Source organism: Sceloporus undulatus, chromosome 6 (assembly GCF_019175285.1).
Source record: "Sceloporus undulatus isolate JIND9_A2432 ecotype Alabama chromosome 6, SceUnd_v1.1, whole genome shotgun sequence".
Lineage (NCBI taxonomy): Eukaryota > Metazoa > Chordata > Lepidosauria > Squamata > Phrynosomatidae > Sceloporus > Sceloporus undulatus.
The window spans coordinates 159,004,695-159,029,368 of NC_056527.1; the positions used below are offsets into that span (position 1 = coordinate 159,004,695).

The following is a 24,674-nucleotide window of genomic DNA, read 5'->3' on the forward strand; positions in this document are numbered from 1 at the left end:
TCCTCCCGGCCGGGCTTCGGGGGCCAGGCGGAGAGGGAGGCTGAGGCGGCCAGCCCTTCTCCCCCCCCCCTTCTCTGCCTCTGTCTTTTGCGGAGCGGCTGGAGATGGATCGTTTACAGCACTGGCTCCGCTGGGTTTGTTTGGCTCCGATGCTGCTCCTGGTTTCTCTCGCAGAGGGAAGGATGGGCGCTGAGGAAGAGGAGGAGGAGGAGGAGGAGAGGAGGCCCCGAGCTGGACCTCGGAGCTGGCCTTGACTAGGGACTCTCTGCTTCAGCAAGAGAGAGAGAGAGACAGGGCAACGGCCCGCCTTGCCTTGCCTTGCCCCTTTCCCCCGCGATTCTGGTCTCCTTTTGGGGGGATCCAGCGACGCCGCCCGGCCTCCCTCCCATGAGGTAAGCGCCCTCCCGAGGCACGCCGGAGGGAAAGGAGCTGCTTTGGGGGAGGAAGGAAGGGCTTTGATCGGGTTTAGGGTGAGCCCAAAACGGGGCCCAGGGGCTTTATTGGAGGAAGAAGGAAGCCGAGGAGGGAGAGCGCGGGAGAAGTTGCATGATGGGGAAAGGACTTCGCCTTCTGAGGCTGGGCTCAGCTGTCTGTCTGTCGTCCGTCCGTCCGTCCATCCATCCATCCATCCATCTATCTATCTAGATATGAATGAAGAACGGGACTGGAACCGCGCCGGATCCAGCCAAACCGGGCAGGAGGCGCTGATGGGTTTTTTTTTTTGGGGGGGGGGATTTCTGGACCCGACTCTCCTCTTGGCTCCAAGGGCAGAGCTCCGTCGATCTGGACTTTGGTAGGGAAAGGCCCCATCCTCGCCCCCGTCCTCCTCCTCCTCCTGGGGGCTGGCAAGAGGGGCCAGGGCTGGAAGGCGCAGCTGGGTGCCCTCCCTGGGGCTGAGAGGGAGCCCTCCCTTCCCTGCCAGCCTCGCCCCTGCCAAGCCCTCCGAGGGGGTCTGCCAACGCAGAGGAGAGGAGGGACAAGCCATCGAGTCCACTGTCTCGGACACCCTTCTTTCTTGCCTTCTTGACATTGTGTTTTGGGAGAGAGGGAGGACCCCTGCTGCCTCTTTTCCCTTACCTCCTCCTCCTCGCTGCTGCCCCCAATGTCCTTCCTGGGACCCAGAGAGAAGAAGAGCAGGAAAGGATTCAGAGCCTACCCTCGAGCTGGAAGAGGCCCCAAGGCAGCCAGGCAACCCGCCAGCTCGAGAGAGGCAAAGGGGTCCTCCTTTCTGCCTTCCCTCATTCCTGCCTTCCTCTCCCTTCCTCCCTGTCCCCTCCTTCTCCTTCGACATCCTTCCTTCTCCCTCCTCACATCCTCCCTTTCTTTCCTCCTTTCTTCTTCACCCTACTCCCTTCTTTCGTCTTTTCTACCCCTTTCTCTATTTCCTCCTCCCTCCCCTCCTTATCCCCTTCTCCTGACTTCCTAGTTCTTCTCTTCTTCCTTTTTCCTTCCTCCTCCCTCTTCTTTCCTTTTTTCCTCTTCTCCTTCTTTACCCTGCTTATCTTCTTCCTCTTCTCTATTTCCCTCTCTCCCTCCCATCTTCACTCCATCCCCTCTTCCTCTCTATCTTCTCTCCTCTATCCTCCTTCCTTCCTTCTTCTCTTCCTTCTCGTCTTCTTCCCTTCTTCCCTTCCTTTCTCTTCCTTCCCTTATCCCCTTCTTTCCTACCTTCCTCTCCTTTACTTTTCCTTTCCTTCTTTCCTTCTTCCTCACAGAACTTGGTCCAGTGAGCAGCTGAGAACTTCCTCTTCCCAGATTTTTTTTCTCCTGGGTGGATAAAGAAGTCAGGAAGCAAAAGAATCCAACACCAAGTTGACAACATCCACAAGGGACCATCCCTTTGAGCACTGTCTCACAGGAAGGTGTTGTACTGCTTTCCTGTGAGAGAGAGAATCACAGAGGGCTGGAAGACCCATTTCCCAAATGGTGGAGTTGCCCACATTGCTGCCAGTGGATCAGGACCAGTGGATGCAGGAGTCCAACCCGGATCCCTGTTTCTATGGGGTGCTTTGATTGGATTCCTGCTGGCAGGGGTTGGACTGGATGGCCTAGTGGTCTTTCCAACTCTTGATTCTATGATCTATGATTCTATGTGTAGCTTAGAAGTGGGGGCAGCACCCACTGGTGGCATGGAGCAACCTCTGTGGCCCACCCTGCCTCAAAAGCCACACCACCCCTTATTTATTATTTACAGTATTTATACCTGCTTACAATTACTATTATTATTATTATTATTATTATTATTATTATTATTTAGAAGTTTCCTTTCCCTCAAGCTACAATCTAAAAAGATACAAAAGAGGAGAAGAGAATGGTGTGGGGGAAGGGGATCAGGTCCAGCCGATCTCTCTCTCTCTCTCTCTCTTCTCTCTCTCTCTCTCTCTCTGAGGCCTGGACCAAGGCAGATGGACTGGAGGAAGGGCTCTGCTTCTTAGTCCAGGCCAGACCCAATGGAGCTGGGCATGCATCTCTCCCTCCATGGCTGATGCGGCACCATGTCTGTGGTTGCATCCACACTGTGGAAATAATCCCTTCATCACTGCTTTAACTGCCACAGCTCAATGTTATGGGAATTCTGGGGACTGTATGTTGTGGCACCAAGTGATGGGCTTTGGTGCTGCAACAAAATCCCAATCCCCGGAATTCCATAGCATTGAATCTGTGGCAGCGTCGAACCGGATTATTTCACAGTGCGGATGCACCCTATCTGTCTGTCCCTAGTCTCCCCCCCCCCCACACACACACACACCAGGCTAAGTGCAAAATTAAACTCTAAATGATTTAAAGGCTAGTCTTGGCAGAACCAGGGGAGTTGTTCCAGTCACCCCGTATGCCAAGCTTTGGAGATAGAGGGAGCTCTGTTTCAAGCTACTCACATTATGGATTGAAACAATAAGGAGGTCAATGCTGAATTAGCCCCCCCCCCAACTGAAAGTGGCAGGGGGCCTTGTCTCTCTCTCTCTCTCTTCCTTCTCTTTTTTCTCCACCCTTTCATCTTGCCTCATGATGAAAGCAAGGTTTGTTGAAATGCAAAGGAGTGAAACTTTTTCCTCCCACCCCACCTTTTTGCTTTATAGCTTCCAGATGGCCAGACTCCCACCACCACCTGATACACGCGCTTTCAGGGAGTATTGGGGGGGGGGGGACTCTCAACACTTTGCAAAACGCCACCCCAATTCTCTCCCCCTTCATAATTAATAAATCATGGGCAGAAAGGTTCACTTCCCAGCTGTTCCTGAGTGCAAATTTCCTTGCATTATTAAAAAGGTGCTTTTTTTTTTTTTTTTGCAGTTGATTTGAATTGGAAGAAATCAGAGGCAAAAACATGGAGGGCTCTCCTGGTAGTGGGACATTGAAACTGGAAGGACTTGCTTCCAAATAGTGTATGGTTTGGGATAGTTATACATAGGATGCTGCGTAGTGACAATGCTTCATTCTACATTGCTAGCAGCTTGGTCTCGTAACTAGCTTAGTCTTGTACTGATGAATAGAGTTTTCCTGATCTCCCCCCAATTGTCTAGTTATGCTTGATAAACTGTTTGCTATCCTGCAAGTTCTGCTTAACATTGGTCAATGGCATGCCTGCTCTGACACTTCACATAATAGCAGGGGCAGAATATAGAAATGTTATGTGTTTTATTTACTTGTGTGTATAGCAGCAGTACTGGACTGACTGGTGCAGTCTCCCTCTCTGCCTTTGCCTCTATATATTTACTGTGCAGTTGAAAGGATGTAGTTTTTATGTAGCATGCAATCACAACTGGCAGCTTAAACTGCGCATCCTGGTTTAAAAGTAGCCACAGCAAAGCTATCCTTCCAAAACGATTCATGCGGAAACAACTCTAAAAATGGCGTGTAACTATTTAGGAGATCAATACGCCACACATTATATTTGCTAACTTGAGATCTGCATTGAAGTTCTTGCCAGAGCCGTCTGTACTCATTTGTTCAGAATGGTCTCATTGTGTTCATGGCCCTTACTCCCAGGTAAATGTACTAGGTTGGAGCCTAAATCTGTAAGTGTATGCAATTGCCACAGAATAAGCCTCACTGAAAGAGTGTTAGTTATGAGCCCCAAAAAGATAGGGTGTTGTACGGTTATGCTAAAAAAAGGGTAGAGATTATGTCGCGGTCTTATCAAGAAAACATTACAATGGTGTGCTACTGTTTGCTAAAATAATCTGAAAGCACTACATATATCTCATTCAGCAAATGAAGCTCCTTGTAACCATGTTAAATGTGGTGACAAGGCATATCTGTTCTGCTGCAAGATTGTATAAACATTTACTCTATCTCTCTAAATAGACATTTCCAGATGAGTCTTTGTGATTTTGTTTTTCTTGTCTGTCATAAACTTTAAGTACCGTTTTAGTATCTTAAAGGAACGCTCCATTGCTTTTCCTCCCCCCCCCCTTTTTATGGGGGGAGGAAAGGGTTGTATTTGCAACCCATGAACTTGTAGAATTGAATTTATGTTCAGAAGGCAAACTAGACTGTTTTAACTGCTTTCTCCCTTCATCTGAACTTTAGTTACAAAAAACACCTCTTGATCCCTCCACTCTGCACTCTTTCACTACCTGGGCTGAGTTAGGTCCACAATGGGCAAGACAACCCATTGTAGACTGTGGGCTTTATCAGACTGGCAAAAAAAAACATGGGAGCACTGCAGTATGTTCCCATCAATATGAGCAATATTTATTTACCTTTATTTATATTAGCGCGCTGTAAATACTGGAAAGCTTCCAACCTGGGCACAAAAAAGCAGAGTCGTCCCCTATTGTTTGCCCCTATTTAACTGATGGCTAGTGTAGCCACTGAAAGATCTTTCCTGACACTGTTTGCCCAGTTTTGGCTTTTGTTTTCGAAGTGTGGGGTTGCTCTTCTCTCTCCTCCTCCTGGCGGCTGGCAAGAGGGGCCAGGGCTGGAAGGCGCAGCTGGGTGCCCTCCCTGGGGCTGAGAGGGAGCCCTCCCTTCCCTGCCAGCCTCGCCCCTGCCAAGCCCTCCGAGGGGGTCTGCCAACGCAGAGGGAAAGGCCATCAAGTCCCCTTCTGGCACCCTTCTTTCTTGCCTTCTTGACATTGTGTTTTTGGAGAGGAGGGAGGACCCCTGCTGCCTCTTTCCCCTTCTCCTCCTCCTGCTGCCCCCAATGTCCTTCCTGGGGCCCAGAGAAGAAGAAGAGCAGGAAAGGATTCAGAGCCTACCCTCTTCGAGCTGGAAGAGGCCCCAAGGGCCATCCAGGGCAACCCCTGCCAGGCTCTGAGAGAGGGCAAAGGGGTCCTCCTTCCTTCCTTCCTCCTTTGCCTTCCCTCACTCCCTTCCTCTTCCTGCCTTTCTCCCCTGCCTTCTTCCTCTACATTCCCTTCCTTTCTCGTCCTTCCTTCCTTCCCTTCCTTCCTTCCCTTCCTTTCTCCTTCTACCCTTACTCCCTTCTTTCAGTTCATTTCTACCCTTTCTTCCTCTTCTTTCCCTTCCCTTCCCTCCCTCTTCGTTCCCTCCCTCCTTCTTGCCTTTTCCCCCTGCCTTCTTCCTCTTCACTCCCTTCCTTTCTCCTCCTTCTTCCCTTCCTTCTTCCCTTTTCTTTCTCTTCCTGACTTTCTTCCTTTCTTTCACCTCCTTCCCTTGCTCCCTTCTTTCCTACCCTTTCTTCCTCTTCATTCCTTTCTATTTTCCCTTCCCTCCCTCCCTCTTCGTTCCCTCCCTCCCTCTTCCTTCTTCCTCTTCATTTCCTTCCTTTCTCCTCCTTCCTTCCTTCCTTCCTTCCTTCCTTTCTTCTCTTCCTTCTCTTCCTTCTTTCCCTTCCTTCCCTTCCTTTCTCTTCCTTCCCTTACTCCCTTCTTTCCTACCCTTCCTCTTCTTTCCTTTCTACTTTTCCTTTCCTTCTTTCCTTCCTTCCTCACAGAACTTGAGTCCAGTGAGCAGCTGAGAACTTCCTCTTCCCAGATTTTTTTTCCTCCTGGGTGGATAAAGAAGTCAGGAAGCAAAAGAATTCAACACCAAGTTGACAACATCCACAAGGGACCATCCCTTTTGAAGCAGGGAAGGTGTTGTACTGCTTTCCTGTGAGAGAGAGAGAATCACAGAGGGGCTGGAAGGACCCATTTCCCAAATGGTGGAGTTGCCCACATTGCTGCAAGGTGGATCAGGACCAGTGGGATGCAGGAGTCCAACCCGGATCCCTGTTTCTATGTGTAGCTTAGCTAGAGATGCTTGGAAGTGGGGGCAGCACCCACTGGTGGCATGGAGCAACCTCTGTGGCCCACCCTGCCTCAAAAGAAAACTCACACCCTTATTTATTTTATTTATTTATTTACAGTATTTATACCTGCTTACAATTATTATTATTATTATTATTATTATTATTATTATTATTATTATTATTATTATTATTTAGGTTCCTTGCCCTCAAGCTTACAATCTAAAAAGACACAAAAGGGGAAGAGAATGGTGGTGGGGAAGGGGATCAGGCCCAGCAGATCTTCTCTCTCTCTCTCTCTGAGGCCTGGACCAAGGCAGATGGACTGGAGGAAGGGCTCTGCTTCTTAGTCCAGGCCAGACCCAATGGAGCTGGGCATGCATCTCTCCCTCTATGGCCAGATGCCACCATGTCTGTGGTTGCATCCACACTGTGGAAATAATCCATCTCAACACCACTTTAACTGCCACAGCTCAATGTTATGGGAATTTTGGGGACTGTATGTTGTGGCACCAGAGTGGAGCTTTGGTGCTGCAATAAACTCCAATCCCCGGAATTCCATAGCATTGAGTTGTGGCAGCGTCAAACCGGATTATTTTCACAGTGCGGATGCACCCTATCTGTCTGTTCCTAGACACCCCCCCACACACACACACACATACACACCAGGCTAAGTGCAAAATTAAACTCTAAATGATTTAAAGGCTAGTCTTGGCAGAACCAGGGAGTTGTTCCCAGTCACCCGTAGTAGCCAAGCTTTGGGAGATAGAGGGAGCTCTGTTTCAAGCTACTCATCAATTATGGATGGAAACAAATAAGAGAGTCAATGCTGAATTAGCCACCCCCCCCCCCCGAATGAAAGTGGCAGGGGCTGTCTCTGTCTCTCTCTCTCTCTCTCTCTCTCTCTCCTTCTCTTTTTTCTCCACCCTTTCATCTTCGCCTCATGATGAAAGCAAGGTTTTGTTGAAATGCAAAGGAGTGAAACTTTTTCCTCCCACCCCACCTTTTTGCTTTATAGCTTCCAGAATGGCCAGACTCCCCACCACCACCTGATACAGCTGCTTTCAGGGAGTATTTGGGGGGGGGGGACTCTCAACACTTTGCAAAACGCCACCCCAATTCATCCCCCTTCATAATTAATAAATCATGGGCAGAAAGGTTCACTTCCCCAGCTGTTCCTGAGTGCAAATTTCCTTGCATTTAATAAAAGGTGCTTTTTTTTTTTTTTTGCAGTTGATTTGAATTGGGAAGAAATCATGAGAGCAAAACATGGAGGGCTCTCCTGGTAGTGGGACATTGAAACTGGAAGGACTTGCTTCCAAATAGGTGTATGGTTTGGGATAAGTTATACATAGGATGCTGCGTAGTGACAGTGCTTCATTTCTACATTGCTAGACAGCTTGGTCTCGTAACTAGCTTAGTCTTGTACTGATGAACAGACGTTTTCCTGATCTCCCCCAATAGTCTATTTATGCTTGATAAAACTGTTTGCTATCCTGCAAGTCCTGCTGAACATTGGTCAACGGCATGCCTTGCTCTGACACTTCACGTAATAGCAGGGGCAGAATATAGAAATGTTATGTGTTTTTATTTACTTTGTGTGTATAGCAGCAGTACTAGGACTGACTGGTTGCAGTCTCCCTCTCTGCAATTTGCCTCTATATATTTACTGTGCAGTTGAAAGAATGTAGTTTTTATGTAGCATGCAATCACAACTGGCAGCTTAAACTGACGCATCCTGGTTTCCAAAAGTAGCCACAGCAAATGCTATCATTCCAAAACGATTCATGCGGAACAACTCTAAAAATGGCGTGTAACTATTTTCAGGAGATCAATACGCCACACATATATATTTGCTAACTTGAGATCTGCATTGAAAGTTCTTGCAGAGCAATCGTGTACTCATTTGTTCAGAAGTGAGTCTCATTGTGTTCAGTGGCCCTTACTCCCAGGTAAATGTACCTAGGATTGGAGCCTAAATCTGTAAGTGTATAATGCTAAAAAAAGGGTAGAGATTATGTCCAGGGTCTTATCAAAGAAAACATTACAATGGTGTTGCTACTGTTTGCTAAAATAATCTGAAAGCACTACATTATATCTCATTCAGCAAATGAAGCTCCTTGTAACCATGTTAAATGTGGTGACAGGCATATTCTGTTCTGCTGGCAAGGATTGTATAAACATTTACTCTATCTCTAATAAATAGACATTTCCAGATGAGTTCTGTGATTTTGTTTTTCTTGTCTGTCATAAACTTTAAGTACCTTTTATAGTATCTTAAAGGAACGCTCCATTGCTTTTCCTCCCCCCCCCCCTTTTTAATGGGGTGGAGGAAAGGGTTGTATTTGCAACCCATGAACTTGTAGAAATTGAAATTTATGTTCAGAAGGCAACTAGAGACTGTTTTAACTGCTTTCTCCCTTTCATCTGAACCTTTAGTTACACAAAACACCTCTTGATCCCTCTCACTCTGCACTCTTTCACTACTTGGGCTGAGTTAGGTCCACAAATGGGCAAGACAACATCATTGTAGACTGTGGGCTTTATCAGACTGGCAAAAAAAAACATGGGAGCACTGCAGTATGTTCCCATCAATATTGAGCAATATTATTATTTACCTTTATTTATATAGCGCTGTAAATACTGGAAAGCTTCCAACCTGGGCACAAAAAAGCAGTCGTCCCCTATTGTTTGCCCCTATTTAACTATGATGGCTAGTAGTAGCCACTGAAAGATCTTTCCTGCACATGTTTGCCCAATTTTGGCTTTTGTTTTTCTAGAAGTGTGGGTTTGCACTCTCTCTCTCTCTCTCTCTCTCTCTCTGTGTGTGTGTATGTGTGTGTGTGTGTGTATGTGTGTGTGTGTCTGTGTTTTCCCTTCAAACTAGTCACTGCAGCTGTTGTATCTTGGGGATATGAATTCCATGCTTTGACTGAGCAGTTGTGTGACGTGATTCCTTTGTCCCAATCACAGCTTGGACACATTACTTATTTGGACTACAAATCCCATGGTCATGCTGGCTGGGTGATTGTGGGAATGATAGTCCAAAAAAACCCAGAATCTTTTCCAGCTGTGATCTCCATTCTGGCACCAGTGGATCTTGTCAGATACTTTTAATACAATGAGGTTGTTGTTGTTTAAGTCTCTGTTTATGTTGTGTTGTTGGTTTTATGAGGAAGTAATCATCAAGCTGTTGAAGGCCTCAAACCCCTCACATTGTTCCTTAGGCTTAAGAGAAAACAGGGACGTAGCCAGGATTTTAGGAAGGGGGGGGGTCCAGACTAAGTGCCACCATTATAATGGGGCTTGGGCACAGCAGCGCAGCAGCACACACCATTCGTTTTTCTAATGGAAGGGGGGGTCCGGACCCCAAGAACCCCCCCCCCCTTGGCTACGTCCCTGGAGAAAATATTGGAAATACATAGATTTTCCCCATTACATCCATCTCTGTGTTCAGCAAGAGATAGCATCTAGTCCAATATGTAGAATCCCAACAACATTTGCATTTTGTTGCCTGCAGTATAGCCATATCTTAAAATGCTTTTTTTTTATCATTTTGGATCATTGTTTGCTTGCAAATTCAGTGGGTTGCATAAGAATTTTATCTTTTTCTCTCCCCTCTCTGTTGCCTCTTACAGCTCAGTCAAGAAAAACGAGGAAGAGATTGCATATTTATTCATTTAAACATTCCTATAATTCTAGTCCAGAGTGTCAACACACACTTCTCAATTGCAGAAATTAATATTTTACCCTAAGAGCAGCTAAAGAGAATGTGGACTAGAGAGTGTTTGTTGTGGTGGAGTGTTGTGTTAATTTCAATCTTAAAAGTCCTGTATCTAATTAAATCAGCCCAAATGTTGCTTTCATCAAAACTACTGGGAGGACAGATGATCTGCCTTTATGCCTCAGATAAGCTGCTGCAGTTGCCGTTAAAATCCATCTAAGCTGTTTTATTAAGTTGTTACTCTGTTCTGTGAATAGCTGCCAACTTCAGGCTGAAAAGAAAGTATGTTCAGATTTGTTCCCATGTCACATGGAAGAACAGTTCAGTGAAAAATCACATTACTAGCCTTATCAATAGAGTGTGTGTGTGTGTGTGTGTGTGTGTGTGTGACACTTCTTTTCTTTTCCTGGTTGTGTCTTAGTGGTCAATCCAAAGCAGCTGTTAACAAAAGTTGGCTCATTTGTTGAGAATTTGTGTATGGGAGGAAAAGATAGAAGCTATGATGTTTCAGTTTCCAAATGTCAATGTTTATATAACTAGACAGACCCAATCTGAGGGTTATGTGTGGATTTGCTAGAACAAATGTGTGACTGGCCAGTGAGCTTGGTATTTATTGCAAATGAACCTGAAGGTTTAAAAAGCGTGTATAAGCATTTATTTACATTTTGAATGCTCTGTTTTGGCTCTAAAACCTGGTGCTGAAGGAAGCGTTTAAAAAACTGAAATGAACTACAATTTAAAACAAATGTAAGAAACATAAAACCACCTAAAATGATATCAGAAACACACACGTGCAAAATAAAACTTGACAATTCTATGCATTAATGTTAATATATATTATCAAAATGTGCTCTTTGGTTGCATATTATTACTCACATACTAACCAGGCAATATAAATTAGTAAGTATATGCAACTGAAGATGTCTCTGTTGCATATACTTATCGGAGGATTTGATTAAAAGTATTATTATTTACTGTTTAGGAGTAAACATTACATTATTCAAATATGGTTATATGCAGGTAGGATTATACAGTATCCCTAAAAATATTCTCCAGTAATTTGCTTTTTCTGCAGATTATACGTCTACAAACATTTCTGTATATGATAGGATAATGTGGTGTATTCATTTCCCTAACTTTTCTTTTCCCTTAAACTTTTGTTAACTGAAGTAGATTAGCATTTTAACAACCCTGAAGTGAACTTCTGCTATTCTTTCAACTTGGACACTGGGTGTTGCTCATCCATCATCCTGTCTTTGGCCACAACAGGCTACTGGCTCTGTAGTCATTTGGAGAAACCATCCAACTGTGAACAACACAGCTGGCAACAGCAATTTTTTTCTTCCACGCCACTGGCAGCATTGTCTGGCTATGGTAACTAAAGTTAACATCCAGAACGAGACATTTCTTTTGTATTTGGTGGGTTTGGTCCTGCCCCAACATGGTTTAGCTGGCACACCTGCAGAGGAGATGGGGAAAGGATTACACAGTGGCTGCTGGGACATGAGGCACAATGAAGTTCTCAAGGCATACAGTGCGTCACTCGGTCTCAAGTTTGGAAAACTTACTTTTTTGAATGGTAACTCAAAACTCAAATGGTTACCCCCCCCCCAAATAAATTTTCGAAACTTGAGACTGACAAAATTTACTCCCTTTTTGTAATTTTGTAAAAAGGGAGTAATTTTTCCAAGTTCTCTGTCGATTCAATCTATGTCTTACTATTGATGGTTGGTGCTGTTCCCTGGTCCTACTTAATGTATGCATTAGTACTATTGTGTAAAATGCAGTAGGAGTGTGGAAACCACAGCTTAGGCTTCAGTCTTTACATCAGAACTGGGCAATTTCTTAAGGATACCAACCAACTGGATGCCACTCCTTTCCACTGCCACACTTACTAAATATATCCCACAATGTAGCCTTCAGTTTCTTTTGGACTCTATGTACAAATTTACTAAAATCTGCCATAACCCTTTTTTACTTACCTCTTTAGTCTTGTGGAAGAAATGGAGGCATCTCTTCTCCCCCTTCCCTTCCCCTTTATGACGTTGTCTTCTTCATCTTCTTTTCCAGAGCCTGGAGAAACATGCATAGTTTCAAAGTTAGAAGATTTATGGCCTGTATACCATTAGGGACCTGTTCCACAATGGGGCACCTATGACAACAGAGCAACATACCTATGCTCTGGGCCCTGGCCATCAGAACTGGTATCAAATAATACAGATACAATTATTTTTAAAGAAACTGCTCTGGGTTCAGGAATATCCTCACCCACTTACTTTTTTTGAAAATGTGTGTTTCTCTGGGTATGTTTCTCTTAGAATAAAGGCCAAATAGCACTCATATACAACTGCCTGGTAGAAGAAACATTTGGGAAGTTGACTCTTCATAAAACAGGGTGGGAAGTGGAATTTTCTCTTTCAGTCGATTGTAGGGCTTGGGAAATGTGTGGAGTCACTTCCCATTCAAAACTAAATCCATTGCAGTTAAAGAGAGTACGATTAAGTTGGTCCATTGATGGTACCTTACTCCAGTCCAACTGGCTTGTATGTCTACCAATGCCAATCCAAATGGTTGGAGGGATTGTGATGATAGGGGAAACTTTGTACATATGAGGTTGGATTGTCCCTTAGTGTGTGAATACTGGAAAGATATTTTTCTACTAATCTCCAAGATCACTGAGCAGAGCATATAATCATCACTATTCATGCTCTTATTCCCCCTTTTTATGGATGAAAATAAAGCCCTGCAACACAAAGAACTTATTAGTTTCCTTTTGGCTGTTGTCAGGCTTGATACAGCTAAAAACTGGAAAGGTGAACATTGCAGGATGGTGGACTAGACTTTGGGACCTGTGGTTAATGGAGAAAATTGCAGACAGTAATAACAGAGCGAGAGGCTTACACACTGGATTGCCTTTCCACATGATTTGGCATCCATTTATTGAATACATCCAGCAAGACTTGGTTTCCAGACATCCCCCAATCATATCTAAATTTTTATGGAAATATGTCTTCCAGGATCCATCATTATATAACATCATAAAATTGGATTTAATCTATTTTAGCTGCATTGATTTGAGTCATAAGCTTAACTGACCAAAGACATCAAGCAGACAGAATGTTTTGTTTAGAGATAAGATTTCCAAATGCAAAACACTCTTTAGCTCTTTCATGTTACTGGACATTTATTTTGCCCGAGGAACATGCCAGGTGTCTTAACAAAATCAAAAACATCTCAGTCTAGAGTACTCATCTCCCTAAAACACTGTCTCCTGCATGGAGAGACCACAACTGGCAAGGAAACATCAAGCAATGAAAGTAAGCAGGGCAGGAAATACAATCTTAATAAGGAATAAATCAGTTTACAACAAAGTCATGAAGATTTTACTGGATTACTAATTGGATTGGAAATCAGCAAGCAGCTGTTGCAGACCATTCCATTCTCAGTTATAAGGGCTACATCATAGGGTTTCATGGAATTTCCATTCTGTAGGCATTTGATGGGAATCCTAACCTAATTGTAACCTGTGATTCCAGGTTGAATCCCTGGAACAGCCCTCTTCACTCTTTTCTTCTTTTTAAGAAATCACAGGTCAGAAACAATCAGCCCTTCAGTGTTTTGGACTTCAGTTCTCTAAAGTCCCCACAAAGCATGAGCTATGATAAGAGACTACAGTAGTTGTAATCCAGGATCTCCAAAGGACCCCAAGTTCATAGAATCATAGAGTTGGAAGAGACCACAAGGACCATCCAGTCCAACCCTCTGCCATGCAGGAAATCACAGTCAAAGCATCCCCAACAGATGGCCATCCAGCCTCTGTTTAAAGACCTCTAAGGAAGGAGACTCCACTACACTCCGAGGGGGTTTGTTCTACTGCTGAACAGCCCTTACTGTCCCGAACTTCTTCCTAATGTTGAGGTGGAATCTCTTTCTCTGTAGGTTGGATCCATAGTTCTGTGTTCTAGTCTCTGGAGCTTGCTTCCTCCTCAATATGACATCCCTTCAATAATTCAAACAGGGCTATCATATCACCTCTTAACCATCTCTTCTCCAGGCTAAACATCCCCAGCTCCCTAAGTCTTCCTCATAAGCCATGGTTTCCAGACCCTTCACCATTTTAGTTGCCCTCCTTTGGACACGCTCCAGTTTCTCAACATTTTTTTTTAATTGTGGTGCCTAGAACTGGACACAATATTCCAGGTGGGGCCTGACCAAAGCAGAGTAGAGTGGCACTATTACTTCCCTTGATCTAGACACTATACTTCTATTGATGCAGCCTAAAATTGCATTGGCCTTTTTAGCTGCCACATCGCACTGTTGACTCATGTTCAAATTGTGGTCCTAGATCCTTTTCATATGTAGTCTCATTCATCCAGATGTCCCCCATCCTATATCTGTGCATTTCATTTTTTCCACCTTACGTGCAGTACCTTACATTTCTCCATAATGAATTTCATTTTGTTAGCTTTGGCCCAGCTTTCTAGTCTATTCAGGTCATCTTGTATTTTGATCCTGTCCTCTGGGGTAATAGCTACTCTGCCTAATTTGGTGTTATTTGCAAATTTTATAACTATGCCCCCAATTCTGTCATCCAAGTAATTTATAAAGATGTTGAATAGCACTGGGCCAAGGACAGAGCCATGTGGGACCCCACTGGTCACTTCTCTCCAGGATGAAAAGAGGCCATTGTTGAGCACCTTTTTGATTCGCCCAGTCAACCAATTACAAATCCATGTAACAGTTACCTTGTCCAGCCCACATTTTACAAGCTTGTTTGCAAGAATGTCATGGGAAACCTTGTCAAAGGCCTTATTGAAATCAAGGTATACTATATCCACAGCATTCCCTTCATCTACCAAGCTGGTAACTTTATCAAAAAAGAAATCAGATTTGTCTGGCATTACTTGTTTCTCTGAAACCCATGTTTACTTTCTGTGATTATGGAATTGACTTCTAGATGTTCACAGAGTTTCTGTTTAATTATCTGCTCTAGAATCTTTCCTGGTATTGATGTCAGATTATCTGGACGATAATTGTTGGGATCCCCTTTTTCCCCTTTTTGAAGATAGGGACAATGTTTGCCCTCCTCCAGTCTGCTGGGACTTCTACTGTTCTCCAGGAGTTCTCAAAGATTATTGGCAGTGGCTCTGATATTACATTTGCCAGTTCTTTTAATACTCTTGGATGTAGTTCATCAGGTCCTGGAGATTACATTCATTTAGATTAACCAGGTATTAATGTACTATCTCTTTACTAATTCTGGCTCATGGCAGAAAGATGATGTATAAATCAAGAGAGAGAGAGAGCGAGAGAAATGATATAATGTAGATTTCTTTGATGTATTCTTGCCAAAAGGTAGAACTTCTAAAACAGAAGTGTCTTTTATAAAACTTCCTCAATTTGGGAAGGCCCCATTCTTATTTTCAATTTGTTTACAAGTTGCAGAACCTCAAAATAAGGATTACAACAATTCAGGAGCTATGTATTTTTCATTAGTTTTGTTATTTCAAAGTATGAGTTGTTGTTTGGAGCTTCTCTTTGCTGCAGGAGCTGAGGAAATATCAAAATGTATTGCCAATAAGAACAGTTGTTATTATTATTATTATTATTATTATTAAAAAATCAAAATTAATGATGCTGAAAGTGGAGCCAAAGGCCCAAGCAGGCAGGTGACATTTGTATTGTGCAGAATGTTTACAGACCCTGTAAATTAAATTGGTCCCTTGAAAGCTCTGATTGATACATTTAACACAGCATGATTACCCTTGGACTTGGTGACCTTGGTAACATTACTGCATCTTATTTGCATACATGAAATTGCCTTGGTTAATGGCTAGTACAGAAGAATGATGAGGCATTTTCATGCAGATGATGATAATAATCATCATCACCATCATCGGGATCCACATGTCGGTTGGGTAGGCATCCCTTGGAATTAAACCATCTCAGAAGCAAAGATACCGCCCAGCTTTGATTTAAGCACAAATAATAGATCTTGGACAGGAGAAGGCTATTTTTTTATTTGTCTGTGTGCTTGCTTGTAATTGTGCTGCCTTTTCTTTAGAAGTAATAATTTTGTTAGCTAATCCTGCTGCCTTGCCCTGAAGAATAATGCCCTAGACTATATTCCAGGTCCTCCCTCTGGTAAGCCTCCTGTCAGAGTTGTTAAACAAACAACCCTTATCACTCTTGCCAATGGACCCCTGCACATGAGTGATATCAAGAACTCATTTCTGTCACCTTGGCACTTGAAAGATTTGCAGAGCAGACACTTTTCTCCCTGTCCCCAAGGGAAGGCTACCAGCAATCCAGCTTTCTGCATCCCCCACAAGTTAAACCAATAAGCGGGGGAGAGCATAGGAAGAGTTGTTCTGGATCAGACCACAACCCAGCTAGTCCAACATACTCTTTACGCAGGATGGTCAAAGAGATGCTTACACTTGCTCAAGCTTTCCAGAACTGAGAGTGTGAGACATTAATTACTTCTGAATTAAAATTAATATACATGGGTGATATCAAGAACTAGTAGCTATTTTTATCTTCCATGAATGTACCTTAAATACATTGAAGCCATCTAAGATGGATTGCTACTTCTTCGGGTAGGAAGCACCATAGTTTTAACTATGCATTTATGAAGAATGTCAGAGGGCAATGTGATCCTGCTGGAGCACATTGGGTAACTGGAATCAATGGGTGGAGGGCAGACATGCCAGATGATATCAGGGGTGTAGCAGTGGGTCAGTTCCTTCTAATTATTATGATTCCATCTATGCACATTTATGTAGTATTTGTATGTTAAAGTGAAGAAAGGGTTCTTCATCAAAAAGCATGCTAGATTTTTACTACACAGAATCCCAGATACTTTCAGGTCAGATATATTAGGACCCCAAGATGTACAGTACCAGCAAACCAGTGCTTCCAAGTGGACATCCTAGTTGTATCCCTGTGCAAATTAACTGTTTGTTTATTTGTATCGTATTTTTGTTCTTTCTGAAGGCTCAGGGCTGGGTAACTGTAATGTAGTGCAGACTTTTAAAAGTGATAAATAATTCCTGTCCCCACAGGCTTAGACTCTAAAGGTCACTCCAAAACAAAGGATGGGGCAGAGAGAAGGAAAATACTGACATCTAATTGTAAATAAAATTATAGCAGAGGTTCAGATAACTGCAGCTGTTGCACTTATAAGGAATATAGTTGCAGGGTTGAAAACAGCATAAAATCGAGAGAGGAGATTGTTCTGTAGATGAAGTTGAAATCTGCATGCAAATGTACATATTGTGAATGGTGAGCACATTGTGGATCTGCACTCAGTTCTTGGTCTAATCAAGTTTGATGTGTTTCCGGCTGAAGCCTGTTGTGCAGAGTGATGGTTGTCTGTCTTTTGGAGCAAACATAGGCAGACCCATAGCTCCTAGCCTTCAACCATGTGGAGGGCCGATTGGCTACACTTTTCAGCAATCACACAGCCACAACTTCTAGCCCTCAGCCCTGCAGATTGGCCACTCTTGTGATCATGGACCCATTTCTAGAACTGAGATGGCTGTGCAGAGACCAGATTTGCCGGCCCTTGCACTACTCACCATGGCAATAATTCTAAATTGTGAGTGCAGGTTATGAAATGGGTGGCTCTGAGTTGGCTTCAGAGGTAGATTAGAAGGGACCAGCAGTGAAAACAAGAATGTGTGTTTGGTGGTGATGGGTTGTCTTATATTTTGAATTCAGTGGAGAATTTTTTACTTGGGAAAAAGTTTAAAATTCAATCTTTGAATTTCCATTGAGGAATCACAAGAAGCAGGGCTAGATATTTCTCTTAATTATGATCAATGGTGCCATCAGGGCAGGACTCTGAGGTGGGCCCCTAGGGCCACCTGAATGCAAGATATACTGAATTGTCATATTTTAAAATAAGTAAAACAGTACTTGCTAGGGATTAAATCCTCAACTGCTTCATCCTTGCATGCAAAGATGAATAAATTAGTTTTCCTTTTATTTACTTTATTTTTTCCTCAGCAGTATTCTCCCTGTGGTTCAATATTCTTGGCAAACGAATATGCCTCTGTGGTATTCTTGTATTTTGAATGTTCTGAATAGTTGTACAGGAATTATTCAGCCATGAAAACTTCCTATTTTTATATACAAAAATGAGTTTTGTACAGAAAACAGTTTTCTGCATGGAAAAATGTATTCTGCACAAAAAGATTCATTTTCTTTGCAGAAAATGGGGCTTTTGCAAAAACAAAAGACACAGTCTTAAGTTTTTCTCAACAAACTTGTTCCTTCACAACACCTCAGGATATTGGATATTAGAACATTGTTAAGACACTCGGTGTTTATTATTCTTCCCAACAGGGGTTTCCAACTGTCAGGAAAGCCATATTTCAGCCTAGGAATGCATAATTGCCAATAATTCTTTTCCATCGTAGTGAATGCTACCATCTTAAAAGGGGAGGGGAAATAAGACCCTTTAGTATAGGATTTAAAATTACCTAACTGCACCACTGACTTTGATTCACTGCCAGTCAGACTAGACAGCAGTGGGTTAGGTGGACTGACTCAGCACAAGTCAAAGCTTTATAGGCATTGGAAGAGAGAACAATGGAGCCAGAGATGCAACGGGGAAGCAGGGAGGATTTAAGAGCAGTGAACATTGGGTGGGGAAGGCAACTATTACCTTCTGAACAATTGCACATTTTTAGACGGAATCTTACTATTAAAATAGCTCCCTGCATTTGCAGCCCATTAAAGCGTCACTCTCCTTCTCTGTTCATTAGAATTAAAGCCGGTATTAAAATAAGGAACAGATATAATTGGCTGTACCTGCCTTCCCATTTATAGGGCACTGAAATAATAACCAGTTGGATACACTGGAGAGAACAGGCTTGGCATTGTTCTGGAGTGGCACATTCACTCCCTGGGCCTGGATAATCAGCAAGCCAGCACAGGCTCACTTTCCACAGCTGGCAGAGGGCCAGCCTCGGCATTGGCTGCAGAGGTAGCTGGTCTCTGTTATTTTTCCACCTGGTGCAAGAGATTGGTGGTAAAAGGCAGGGAGGGGTCTGCATGCCCAAAGTTGCCCAGCGCAAAAATCTTTCAAGGGGGTAAAAAGGCGAATTTCAGGTGATCCATGAAATAAACAATATAAAATTTTCCATCTCGCCGACTCATAATGGCTTTCTTCAGGCAGCGGAGAGATCTCTGCTGCTCGGTGATGTTTTCTTGGCTGCAACATCTGTAGGTTTCAAAGAGGAAAAATGAGCCATGTTGTAATTATTTGTTGATGGTGGGATCATCTACGCATGCAGCAGTATGGCCTGTACCATTTCAGACTGCAGGTTCAGGGAAATCAGAGTTCTTACATTGAACCACCACCAGGTCTCTACAAGTAGAAAATGAGCATGCAGATCAGAGATTGGCATAAAATGTTTTTCCTCAGTGTATTTTTTTTTCTTGAATGACTGGGTGTTGTAAATACATGATAGCCCTAGCCCTGTTTAAGTATTTTAAGGGGTTTCAATTCACACTGAGGATGGAGCAAGTTTGTCTTCTGCTGCTTCAGAGACTAGAACACAAGAACAATGGATGCAAGCTCCAGGAATAAAGATTCCACCTCAACATTAGGAGGAACTTTCTGACAGTAAGGGCTGTTCAACAGTAAAACACACTCCCTTGGAGTGGTGGAGCCTCCTTCCGTGGAGGTCTTTAAACAGAGGCTGGATAGCCATCTGTCAGGGATGCTTTGATTGAGATTTCCTGCATGGCAATGGGTTGGACTGGGTAGCCCTTGCAGTCTTTTCCAACTCTATGATTCTATTATTCCAATTCCCTGCCTTTCCATGGGATCATCTCCTGCCAGGTCACATCACTCTCAACTGTTGGGCCAAACCTGGAGGGACACTTTGGCCTTTGCTGACATGCCACTTTTCTACCCACCTACACTCCAAGGAAGAGTGGATCACTCCACCCTGCTGCTGATATAAAACAAAATTAAAAGGTGCTGCAAACTATTAATCTAAGGAAGAAGAGCTTTTTCCCATCCATATCCCCAAGAGTACAGTTCTCCCCCTCCCATTTAAAATAAGAGACACTGAATAATCACATCATGGTACATGTTACTTTTGTTACTTTTATGGTGTGATTAGAGAGGCAGAAATGGGGAAACAGAGAGGGAATGACCATCGAGTGAGGTGGGAAGAAAACCTGGGAATCAATCCAAAACAAAGTAATGGAACAGTTAATCAGATGCAGGTATCGCAGTGACCTTAGAAACCCAGACACAGTGACTGCATCCAGGATGGAAAGAAAGCTGGTTTGTCTGACATTCATGCTGGAAAACAGGCATTTCTAGGGGGCATAGGAAGCTGTTGTATGCCAAGCCAGACATTTTCTTCCTTTGTAAAAATAGCTCAGTATTGTCTACTCCCAATTCAGAAGAATAAGAGCAGTGATCTTTCCCAGCACTTTCCTTCTTTCAAATTCCAGATGGGAAACCCTTTGGCTCTCCAGATGTGTTTCTTCTCCCAGAAGGCCCCAGTCAACATAACCATGGTAAGGGATTATGGGAGCTGCAAGCCAAAAACAGACCAAAGACCTTTTTTTCAGTGGAAATGTTAGGTTTGATTTAGGAATGTTCTGCTTGCAATGCATTTGCTGATCGAGGCCCCTTCCAAAGAAGACATAGCCACTTGCTCACTTCCCAAAACAGAAACTTGTTTTGCCAGCTTTAGTATTGACCCTGCTACATGGGACCCTTTCACATTGCTCAGGTACAGGACAATGATCCCACTTTCATAGCCACAGGTGCTTCCAAGGAATCCTGGGGTTTGTAGTTTGGTGGCCATTCGCGCTTTCTGGTTGAGAATTCTAAATCCCTCTTCCTAAACTGCAAATCTCAGGATTCCGTACAGTGGGACCATGGCAGCTTAAGTGGAATCCTATCACTATAATTGTGTAGTGTGAAAGAGCCCCTGGTAACCTTATCCTAGAAGGCTGCCTCCTTCTCTTGATTTAACACTAGCAGTACACTCCCCAAAACATCTTTACTTAGAAGTCCCAGATTCAATATGATTTGTTGTTAATTGCCATCAAGTTAATGAACCATGACAACCCCATGAAAGTGGCCTCTCCTTTCTTGGAGGTCTTTAAACAGAGGCTGGATGGCCGTCTGTTGGGGATGCTTTGATTGAGAGTTCCTGCATGGCAGAATGGGGTTGGACTGGATAGCCCTTGTCGTCTCTTCCAACTCTACAATTCTATGATTCTATGAGAGCCTTCCAAATGTCCTGGTTTTCAACAACCCTGTTAAGGTCCTGCCTATTCAAGGCCTTGACTTCCTGGATTAAATCTCTCCACATGTAATTTGGTCTTCCTTTTTGTATTGCCTTCCACAATACTTACCAGTGTGTCTTAATGAATCATGTCTTCTCATAATATGTCAGAAGTAAGAAAGCCTCAATTTACTGTTTTGTTTTTATTTCTAGGAAGAGAGTTCAGGCTTGATTTTCTCTGTAAGACCCGTTCATTTGTCATACACTCCAGCACATTGTGTACGTTATGACTCTTTAGTTAATGTGTTTAGTATTACAGCCTAAACCTTTGATTTGGGATGTGAAAAAAAGGGGGTGGAGACTAAAAGAATTCAGTATCTTGGACATCTCTTTCAATGAGAATAGATAAAATCACCTAATCTAGAAGGTACTGAGGAAACTTCCCCCACTCACTTGGTGTTTAGGGCATCAAATTCCAGACACCTGATCCAACACAGCCAATTGTAAAATATGGTGAGAACTGCAGTCTAAAATAACTGGTGGGCCAAATGTTCTGATCCCCTACAATGTAGAAACTAGTTATGGAAATAATGTTCACTGTTATTGGCTTCCTGGCTGAAAAATAACTCCATCTCCCTTTTCTAAGATAGGACTACAGATACTCTCCATGATCCTGTTACCATATATGTTTGGCAAGGGACATAAACAATTATCAACTGAACCTGCAGCTACACCTGCAAAAACAAGACCAAGAAGACAAAGAAGTCCCTCAGTCAACACCTACACTAGTACTGTTATTGAGACATGGCTCAAGTTCATCTAGCCCTTCTTCCCTACCAGCCATTGTAGAAGAAACACTCACTGACAACCAGACAAACCAGGAGGCCCTTTAGAAGTGCCCTTATTCTGGCCAGTTCTCCACCAGTGCAGGAGACAGAATCCTTACAACAGTCACAGGTTCTGGCATACCAACCTCCACATAAGTCACCTTGCCCACCAACTCATTGGGGATCATTACTGAATCCAGTGGTTTCTACCTCAGACCTAGATGTTTCAGCACCAGACTGACCCCACAATGGACCCAACATAGCTCTCAATGCTCGATATCATGATCCCATATTCAATGCTCTTGATCTCACTCTTGCCAACCAAGATCTCACAAACAGTGAAATCAATCACAGCTTTGCTCTCAATCCTGGCCCCAGAGATCTCCATCATGGTCTAAACGACATGCCCCCAAGCCACTGGGAAGCTGCTGCAAAGGGGCCATCTGTTTTGCCCATAGGTATACTTAAAGTTATATAATGTAGACATAATGAAATATTTACACCTGTAGCAGAGACATGTTGTGTTTTGTCTTCCCACTCAGGAAAGACACACAGGTTTGTGTAAAAAGTTTTTTTCCCCTTCCTTGTTTCCTTTGGTTACTGCCAGATCAGAAACAGATAGTCCGCTGCTTTGGTGCACAGAATGAGAAGATAGCTAAGGATGCTCATGTAATTACATTGCAACTGAAGTCCATTTGGTGAACCTACCTCTACGACCTTTTCAAAGATCCTGTTGCATCAAAATATATTTCCTAGAGATCAGAGCATGGCAACCATTTCTTCTCCTAGCAATTGTGTAGGCATTCACATTTCCACTGGATGCATTTACAAATGCATGCTCCCAAATTTAAAACACACACGCGCAAATGCACAGACATAGTAGCAAATGTAATAATGTGATCCAACTGCCCAGTGCTAGAAAGAAATGTTCTTCTGCCATTATTTGACAATTTAGCGTGACTGTAACAGCGTCTGCATTTGATTAGGCAATTTTAAAAATGTAAGAGCCTTTACACTTGAGAGCAATGCTGCAAAACAATGGCACAGTCAGTGTACTAAAATTGCTTTGCCTTTCCACGACTTCCATGTTTTTATTGCCCTTTGTCTCAAATGAGAAATGCAAGATGTCCACATGGCAAATTAATGCTGTTTGATGTGATATAGTAAATAAGAGCAACAGTTTGAACACATGCTTCAAAAGTTTTACTCTTCTTCATGCAAGAGAGACAGTGACGCACAAACAGCAAACATTGTTTGCCAGTATAAGAACAACATTTCCAGTTTCCTTCTCTCAACTTGTTAACTGAAGCTTAATTATTAAAGGCAATGCAACATGTTAACTTTGTGAACGGCACAAACAGTTTGCACTACAATGTGATCATCTAGAGATGACCTGACTCCTTATTTGTGAGACAGGCCGGTTCAGTAGCTGGAATGGGAGCTCATTGGGAGCACCTCTGGAAGAGCAGAGTAAAAATATATTTTACAAAAAAGTAGAGTTATTGAATTCCAAGTGGACAATTCCATACTCCTTTTTGGAGCTTGAAAAGAACACATTACAAATAAAATACCATGTTAACTTTTTGTTGGCAACAAAGGTGTAGCAAAGTTACATATCAAAAGTAACATAAGTCCATCATGTCTTTATGCCCTTTTTCTTCTCTAAGAGAGAAAGTGGAGTAACTATGCATTACTGGTTGACAACTAATTGGCCAGTAATCAAATAATAGGGCAGACAGAATCATAGAATCATCAGAGAGATGGGTTTGCAAGTATTTTGGTTTTCAGAAATCCCAGCTGGTATAGTCAATGATCAGAGACTTTGGGATTTGAAGTCTAAATGTCTGGAGAACAAAGGTCGGGAACCACTACTGTAGATAATATGTAAACATATTTGGCATTGTTGTGTGGCTTCAAGCTGTTTCTGTCTTATGGCCACCCTAATGAAAACCTATCACAGGGTTTTCCTTGTAAGATTAGTGGGAGTTTGCTTTTGCTTTCCTGTGAGGCTGAGAGAGTGTAATTTGCCCAAGGTTTCCATGGCCAAGCAGGGATTTGAACTGTAGCCTCCAGAGTCATAACCCCATAATCTCAGCAGCTTTTGATACCATCGACCTTGGTATCCTTCTGGAATACCTGAGTTGGGTATCAGAGGCACTGTATTACAGTGGTTCCGGACCTATCTCTCAGGAAGATTCCAGATGGTAATGCTTGGAGACAGTGTCAACTAAGGAAGGCATCTCCCCTCTGAAGGAATGTCTTGAAGCAGTGATGGTATGGATGAGGAAAAACAGGCTGAAACTGAATCCAGATAAGACAGAGGTGCTTGTAGTTGGGGGTCCTAATTCAGGTTTGGAGGTTTGTCATCCAGTCCTGGACAGGGTCACACTTCCCCTAAAGGATGATGTTTGTAGTTTGGGGTCACTCCTGGATCCGTTGCACCAGATGTCAGCTCAGATAGATGTGATGGCTACGAGTGTCTGTTATCAGCTTCAGTTGATACACCAACTACGCCCCTTTATAGAACCTGAGGACCTAAAAACTATGGTGCATGCACTGGTAACTTCATGACTTGACTTCTGCAATGCGCTCTACATTGGGCTACCCTTGTATATAGTCCGGTAACTCCAATTAATCCGAAATAGGGCAGCCAGGGTGGCCACTGA

The 24,674-nt window shown here is 43.2% G+C and overlaps 1 protein-coding gene across 10 annotated transcripts in view; it reads left to right on the forward strand.

Moving 5' to 3' along the window:
• Nucleotides 1-24,674, forward strand: part of SEMA6D (semaphorin 6D) — a 343,265-nt gene that overhangs the window by 264,043 nt on the left and 54,548 nt on the right. The window contains exon 1 of one of the 10 annotated variants that reach the window (XM_042473535.1): nt 31-392. The exons of the other annotated variants lie outside the window; for them this stretch is intronic. The gene's annotated coding sequence lies outside the window, so the exon portion shown is untranslated. Of the gene's footprint in view, nt 1-30; nt 393-24,674 lie in introns of those variants that run through there. 10 annotated transcript variants of the gene reach the window in all.